The sequence below is a fragment of the Oreochromis niloticus genome, linkage group LG3, assembly GCF_001858045.2.
Source record: "Oreochromis niloticus isolate F11D_XX linkage group LG3, O_niloticus_UMD_NMBU, whole genome shotgun sequence".
NCBI classification, from domain to species: domain Eukaryota; kingdom Metazoa; phylum Chordata; class Actinopteri; order Cichliformes; family Cichlidae; genus Oreochromis; species Oreochromis niloticus.
This window is the reverse complement of record NC_031967.2, coordinates 50,594,966-50,603,152: the sequence shown is the minus strand read 5'-3', so window position 1 is coordinate 50,603,152 and position 8,187 is coordinate 50,594,966. Positions and strand designations below refer to the sequence as shown.

General features: G+C 38.1%; 1 long non-coding RNA gene across 1 annotated transcript; it reads left to right on the top strand.

Moving 5' to 3' along the window:
• Positions 1 to 209: 209 nt before the first annotated feature.
• LOC106096504 (uncharacterized) lies at positions 210 to 6,984 on the top strand. Its single transcript, XR_003219490.1, has 5 exons — positions 210 to 285; positions 718 to 779; positions 2,822 to 2,951; positions 3,940 to 4,048; positions 5,951 to 6,984. It is a non-coding gene; the product is annotated as an uncharacterized LOC106096504 (long non-coding RNA).
• The last annotated feature ends 1,203 nt before the right edge of the window (positions 6,985 to 8,187 follow it).

Below are 8,187 nucleotides of genomic sequence, written 5' to 3'. Positions count from 1 at the left end.
AAAACAGTAAGACTTTTAATTTGTAGTGCTACTGTTATGTATTTGAGACATGCTAAATAAGCCATTCACTGAGCACTGATCAGGCTCTATCTACAAATGTAGCAGAGCTGTGTTTAACAAATCCTGGTTTTTCTGGCTTTTTCAGTATTGGTTATGTATATGTGTTTATTTATATATATTTATTTTCTGTATTTATATTTTAGGAGCTTTTATTTTGTTTGTGTGACCTTTGACTTCCTACGAAGTCACTTCCTCTCAGTCGCCTAGAGGCCCCGCTGAGGAGAGGTGAGCGTACGCTAGTGTTCTTGGTTACAGCGTGATTAAAACACAGTTAAAATAACCAAAAGTGATTCAAACACTGCTCGTTTCCTTTATGCATTTTGTCTCACAGTTCTACGGAAGAGGATTAGGGCCACAGGGGGAAAAAAAAAAAGTGGGCACATCTTTTTTTTTTTTTTCTTCTTTTCCAGAATTCTGACTTTTTTCTCAGAATTCAGGGAAAAAGAAAAAAAAAGACGTGCCCACTTTTTTTTTTTTTTTCCCAGTGGCCCTAATCCTCTTCCGTACAGTTCTGCTAGATGTTTTAGTGTGAATTGTTGTTTCTCTGTCAAGTACAGCACTTTATTGCAACATGCTAATTAGCCAAACTCAGGTTAGGGCATAGGAGCATGCAGGTGGCTTCTAATGTGGTCCGCTATTCTTCTCTTTCCCTTGAAGGTGTTCATGCAGAAGTCCAGTAAAGTGAAGTCGCTGTACTGAGTTATTTTTATTTTGAACAGGTATGTGAGCTCCCTCTTTTATTTTTGTGTCATGTGTACTGGTTATATCTTTTGTTGGTTTGTAATACTTTTTGTAATTCATGTTCTCTGTTTCAACTTATTGTTAAATATATGTAACTTAAAAAATATGTAAAATTGCAACTGGTAAATGGGCTCTCCCTAGAGCTTAATTTTGTTGTTGATGAAGAAATGTCACAATTCAGTGCATTTTCATTTCTTATATATATTTAAAGATGTGTTAGAATATTTTAGTAGCTCAATTTGACGATGATATTTGTTACTGTGTTGCACCTCAGTCGTCTAGAGGCGCCGCTGAGGAGAGGTGTGCATGCAGAAGCCCAGTAAAATGAAGTTGCTGTACTGATTTTATTTTTGAACAGTCATGGGAGAATAAATCCGCCCCAGCTGGCACTGATGTCACTCCCAAGTTCTTAAATCCAACTTCCATGGGATCTTAATAAACACGCAGAATTAGTTGCAAAGAGGCCGCCATGCCAAAAACCTCCTTACGATCACTTTGGCCAGATTGCCGTGGCTAACCATGGAAAATGCCAACTTGTCCGTCAACAGTCACTAACTACTAGCTGAGTGGTAGAAAATCTTGAAAAAAGCTTGACACAAACTGAAAAAAGGGAGCCATTCACCTTAAAGTAAAAGTTGTGTCTCACTGTGCAGCCAACACATTTTAAAAGGCAGAGCTTTTACTTTGAAGGTCAACATTATCTGTTTCAAGTTTATATTGGACTTTTTACACCTCAGCTGTAAAAGGCTGATGGGGTATTGTCGTCACCCCACCGGGTGGGTTGGCAAATGGGGACACAGACACCAAAGTTTGTGAATGCGATAAGTCGAGAACGAGGAGACGTAGGAGATTCAAACTGATACCATACAGAAGGTGCATCTTCTATAAATCTGGGATGATTTTGAATCTCAGTGACCTCGACCTTAAGGTCAGAGTAAATTTTCTGAAAATCATGTAAATGCGATAACTTGAAAAGAAGGTGACGTAGGATTTTGTGTCTGCTAGAAGGCTGAGGCAGTTGTCAGTATTTTTCAAGATATACTACTGATTGGTGCGTAGTAAAAATAGTCTAGTATTTGTTGGTAATTTAGTGTCTTTGTTGCAATGTACAGGTGACTGTAGTGATTGAAGCAAGTGCAAGGATGTTTTTGGCGTATACCTCATTCTGAATAATTTCACCTTGCAACCACCAGTAATGACTTTCTAACTGGTCGGGGGACACATGTTTTCCCCTTGTAACCGGTGTTTAGCAAACACACTCATTGCTGAAGTCGAGAGGTTTCTACATCACAGTACTGCAGAATCTGTTGGCTTGTATATGCGGTATTCACATCAGTGTTTATCTGTTTTATATATTTTTTAGCTTGTATTTATTTGCTTTTTTGTTTTTTCCATTTTATCGCTCCATAAAATCTTTATTTATATATTTCTGAGTACATATTTAGAGGGATTTGGAGGATCATCCTGCAAGGTTATAGGTGCAATCGATTACTTGCAGATTGATATACCCCCAAGATCAAGTCCTGCTTTTGATGTCTGCATAACTAACTAGTGGTGACCTTTAAAGACTTTTCTCCGTCCTCCAGAACTTTTTCTGTTGCTCGCCTCACTTGGTCCGCATTTTCTGACTCAGCCTGAGATCCTATCGTCAGTCTCGTGGCTGATTGGATCAAAATTGCTCAGACAGCTGCTGCTGCTATGTGCGTATTCAGATAACTCATGCTGATACAGATTACTTCTTAATAGCTCCAAAAAATGGTCCGTGTAATGTGTATCCCAGGAAAATACTCATTATCTGATTAAATCTAACAGATCATCGGGTTACATTAAATAGAGCTGAGTTAAAAAACTGAAACTGGAAGGTGATGAAGAGTTTCTTTAAGGTCATCCAGTTTGATTAGAAAAAAACCTTAATTTAAATTACGAAAGAATTACCTGCTGAATCCCGTGTTTCCTGTGCTGTTGTGCTGAAGACCCAGAAACATTTATCTGACATTATCTTCTTGGCATTTCTTATTAGGAACCGATAAAACCCAAAGCCCGGCAGGACAGTAATGATGGATGACACATGACAAAGCGTGTGTCAAAGGTCACAGGTCAAGTCTATGACGTCAGGGCAGCGGCCACCTCACCCCCACCCCCAAGAAAAGGTGAATACACATCTGTATGTTTCTTTCTTCATTTATCTCCTTGGCATGACCTTAGTTGAGTCAAACTTTCTGTGATTGCTTGCCGAGATCGCAGTGAGAGAAAATGCCACTGTGTGACGTAAAGATACAAGACTGTGCTGTTTGTTTGGTGTATGACTTTCTGTAGGTAATCATCAAATCTGCCCTTGAGGATTGTTTGGTCAATAACCAGGTCTATATCCCTTTCATTTCGTGAAAAATCTGCACCTCAGATCTTTTATTTAAGCCTCTGTGAGCCCAGTATTAAAGAAAAATAACAACATTGATTCAAAGCAAGAAAAGAAAAACGTGTCTTTCTCATTCCCACTGCAACACACAGCTTTATTTCATCAGCAGCACTTTCAACAAATGTGTTCTTAAGCTTGGATGCTGTGACGTATCAGTGGGACTCCCAAGTTATGAAGATACCAACACATCTGCTACAGTATGTTGAGGCGTAATGGCAGAAAGACTGAAGTGTTTTAAACCCATTCTCAGTCCCAGAACATTACATAAAATGTGTCCTTTGACTTTGATGCCATTAAATATCAGACATAGCCAAAATGAGGCCCATCGCACTCCTAAATTGTCACATATTGCAGCTTTGTAAGGACCCCTTGGAGCCTTATGGTTATGCACTGGGTAGCCCTAAATGTTAGTTATTGTTGTGGGTTTCATGTCGTGAGGTGGCGTATTTGAATGTTTTCTGTGCGTCAGCTTTTATCTGCTGCTCCATAAACCGTGTTCGTCTTTAACTTTGATCAAAGTGAAGATACATGATAAATACTCAGCTCTTAACTGGCTCTTCTCGTGTCAACAAGAAAGACATTAATATTGATGCTGATGAGGTGTGTGTGTGTGTGTGTGTGTGTGTGTGTGTTCGATCGCCTTGTCCTTGATGTTCCCTCTCCAAACACTCATAATACATTTCATGTGCATGCTCGTGGGTTAATCTCTTGTGTGGTTTGAGTCATGTGTGTGTGAGTGTGTGAACAGCCCATCAACCAAAGGTCGTCTGAAAGTGAATGCTGATTAGTGACAGATCGTTGCTGAGGACATAGCAACCACAAGTTTGAGAGGTGGGTGGACTGTAAAACGCGCACACACAGGCCTGTGATGAGGTCAGTGTCCTGTTTTTGTCTTGTTATATGTAAATTAGTCAAAAGGCTTCTGCTCTTTTCTATTTATGTTGATATCCATCTAGTTGTGTTTGCCCTATTTATTCAACACTGTATGTAAATGATTCAGCTATAAGAGGCTGATTGCAAATTGTCTAATTAAAATTGGCTACAACCAAATAATACAATTTTGTCTACTTTTCTCATTCCAACTGCAACAAAAGTAGAATAAAATTTGTCACTGATTATGTTTTAGTAAGAATTTGAGGTTTTAGTGTCTAAATCTATGTGACGAACCTAATGTTTTATATTAGACATTACACTGAATGCGATAGACTGGCGACCAGTCCCGGCTGTAACCTGCCTCTTGCCCTATGATAGCTGGGATAGGCTTCTCTAGCCCCCCTCTCCTGCCACTCTGATAAGGATAAGCGAAAGAGAATGGATGTGCACATGATAGTACACTATTCATTTCCACAGCACCACATCTTCCCATCCCCCTCATCCCAGTAGAAACCAGTAAGATCATTCCAAATACCACCTCTTCTTTCGTTTTTGTTTTGAATCCTGTTAAAGAGCAAGAACCTCAGATGTATTTCTGTCGTTGAGTTTAAAAGGAATGATGTGGGTTCATTTGTGGTCTTCAAAAGAAAGCTCTACAAACATATTATTGAGGGTTACATGTAAGAATATTGTTACGTATCTGTTTGTTGGTTTTATTTCCTTTTTACTTGAAAGGTAGGGAACCTTTAATGATAAGAATATAGGCCAGGCATAAATATAAGCATTGCTTCAGTCTGCTACCCCGACCCAGACAAGCAACAGAAAATGGATAAGATTGATGACTGGAAGGATGGATCCAAGTTAAAAGGTCCCTATTGTAAATTCCAGTGTTTAAAAACATCATAAAACCCTGTCTTTCACTTGCGTCTCCTCTCTTGGACATTTTCACCTTTTTTTTTTTTTTTTTTTTTAGACCTTTAGTTAATTTTGGATGGTTTTACGCTAATTTTAAAGCTGAGACAGAGTGTAAAAAATCAGTAGCTACGACTTTATGCTCAAAAGGTATTGTGTTGCAGTGTTATCAACTCAAGCTGAAGGAGGGTCATGCTTTTTGTAATACCTCTTTAAACCACACGGGGGCGCAGTGAGTAAATATAACCTTATTTGATTACTTTACTTTCTTTTATTCATATTTACAGTGAAGGCCTGCCAAAAGGAAAAGCCTTTTACAGATGTACTAAATGTTAAAATCAGAAAACTGAACATTTCAACAGATCGAGTGGTATTTTTGGTAAAATCTGAAGAGGGTAATTACTTTTTAAGCTAATACTTTTGACTGAAGGTTGCTCACTGAAGCAGACAGACTGTGAAAAAAGAAGACGACATGAAGTTTAAAGGACAGTTGTGACCTTGCCAGACACAGTAGGTGGATCGTCATCATCATTTTGTGCTGCACGGTTTTCAAAGGAGGATCAACGGCAGGCTGATTGATTTTTACAACCAGTAACTAGTGATCAGTAACAACAAAACAATGATTCAATCCAGAATGATACCCTTCCCCAGCCACCAACAAATATTGATTGTGTGATTGATTTAAAAACAAATCAGCAAACAGTATGTGTTCTGGGTTGTATTCTCTACATTAAAGCTGGCCAGTCATGTGTAAGCTTTATCAGATTTTGTGTATCTTATTGTAGATATCAGAAGTAACTAAGTAAAAAAAATCAAATGGAATCTTGAACTTTAGAACTTTAGAAAATTTAAGTGGATAGCGTTACCTTCTTATAGAGATTTAAATTTATCTACTTGACCTTCTTTGCTGCTGTTGGTAAAAAATGTTTTTTTAATTTCTGTCCTTAGACATACAAGCTTGTCATCTACATCAGCTACATCATAATGACAGCGAAGAGCCCAACAGGTTACTTGAAGTTAAGAAGTCGTGTTGAAGAATGGAAATCACTTTTAATCGATAGTAGGGGAGGAAATGAATGTTATCATCATGAGCAAATTAACCACCTCTGAGGGCCTGGCTCAAACATTCATTGATGTATTTGTTTTGACCTTAAGTATAAATTACATTTCATTGTTTTAACAAGCAGTTCTGATATTTCATAAAACTAAAATAATTTGAAGAAAAAAAGTCAATCACCGTCACCTCAAACCACTGAGCAATTCAGTTGTTTAACACACCAACATAAGTGAACATCACTAGTGGGGCTTCCACAGTGGAAGCGATCAATGCACACCTCACATCAATGTTTGATTGCTAGTGGACATTTCAGGCTCCAGTTGCCTACGTAACCCTCTGATGTATTTACTACTATGTCCTACGGCAATCAACACTGCCCTTTGGTCTGACTGGCAGCTTCTTGGAGAAAGGAGACAAACAAACTACAAAAAGATGTGATTAGGGTCATGGTTACTTCCTGCTTCTTAACATTCACTGATGATGACTTAGACCTCTAGTCTTAAAGTGATCCCTCACTGATCCTTTGAATTTAAGGCACTAATGAATATTTAAACTCATGATTTTTGTTGAGAATTAATAGTGCTGTACTCTCTGTAATCATTGGTCCTGAACGTGCAAACGTTAAACTTTAATCTGGACTTTCACATTATGACCATGTACTTGAGTGCTCACTTCATAATGGCCTGAATCACCTCTCATTAAGGCTCTTTTTGAGAGAGGATGAAGGTGATGGACTAAAGACCTTCACTCTACCCCGAACGTTTGTGTACTGCTGATGTGAAGCAGTACGGATTTATTGGCTTTTAACCTCCAGATTGCCTCCTTTGTTTTCTCAGCAGTAATAGCTGATGGGTGGATTTCACTGAGGGCAGGTCTAATGAAATCAAAAACTCACCTCATTTCTCTTCCTTTCTCCTCCTTTCTATTGAACTGTCAACTCTTTTGGCTCCTGTTGTTTGAACCATGAGTCTGTGTATCATAATTTATTTTCATATTGAATTGAGAATTATTTCACCAAGTCAAAATCAGGAAATGAGAACACGGACTGATCTGTTGGACTGTTCTTTTCTTTTTTTTTTTTTTTTTTTTTTTTTTTTTTTTGTTTGTTTGCTTTTCTTTTTTTCTCTCTCCCCTCTATTTTGTCTTTTGTGTGCTTTGAGGTAGCAGCCAAGAAAGGTGTAGTTTGTGTCTCTGTGAACACGTGTACACCTGTGTGCACAACTGTGTGGATCAGCATGCTTGTATTCAAAAAGTTTCTCCATGCAACAATTTCTATGAAACTTTATATACACCACAAATAAACCCATTGAAAAACGAAATTGATCAATTTCTCGACAACATAACTCTTCCAAACTTATTAGACACCCAACACGTGTTGCTTTTTCTCCAAAACTCAAAAACCAGTCTCTCTGGGGTAACTGCATTGATAAACTCTTTCTCAAAAGTCTCTGATTATTCAATTAACTGGTCAAAATCTCCAGTTCTTCCGATTAATTGCTCCTTCCAGAATTCTTCATCTACCCCACTGCAATCTGGAAATATTAAATATTTAGATATCAATATCTCTCCTAAGCTTGCAGAATTAACTAAATTAAACCACGTCCCACTTCTAAAAACAGTAGAAGGCGATCTGGCTAGATGGAGAAATCTACCCATATGACTCATGGGAAGGGTTGCCGCTATAAAAATGATGGTTTTGCCAAAAATAAACTATTTTTTTTCAATGATCCCAAGGAAGCCATCACAAGATTGGTGTAGATCTCTAGACTCGTATATTTCTAAATTCCTTTGGAAAGACAAACCCCCAGCGTATCAGCTTAAAAACATTACAAAGGACCAAGGATAAAGGAGGACTAGATCTGCCTAACTTTAATCACTACTTTTTAGCCAACAGGCTCCAATTCATCTCTAGATGGTTAAAACACACCTTCTTAGATGAACCCTGGATAGATGTACAACAGGCACTATGTAATAATCTAGAGATTTCAGACCTACCATTTATCAGCTCATATATCAAACGACATGAATGCTTTAAAAGCATCAACATCAGCTCTTCTCTGACAGCATGGTGGGAGTTTCTAAAAATGACAGAATCTTCATTAATCCCGTGCAAACTTACACCTATCTG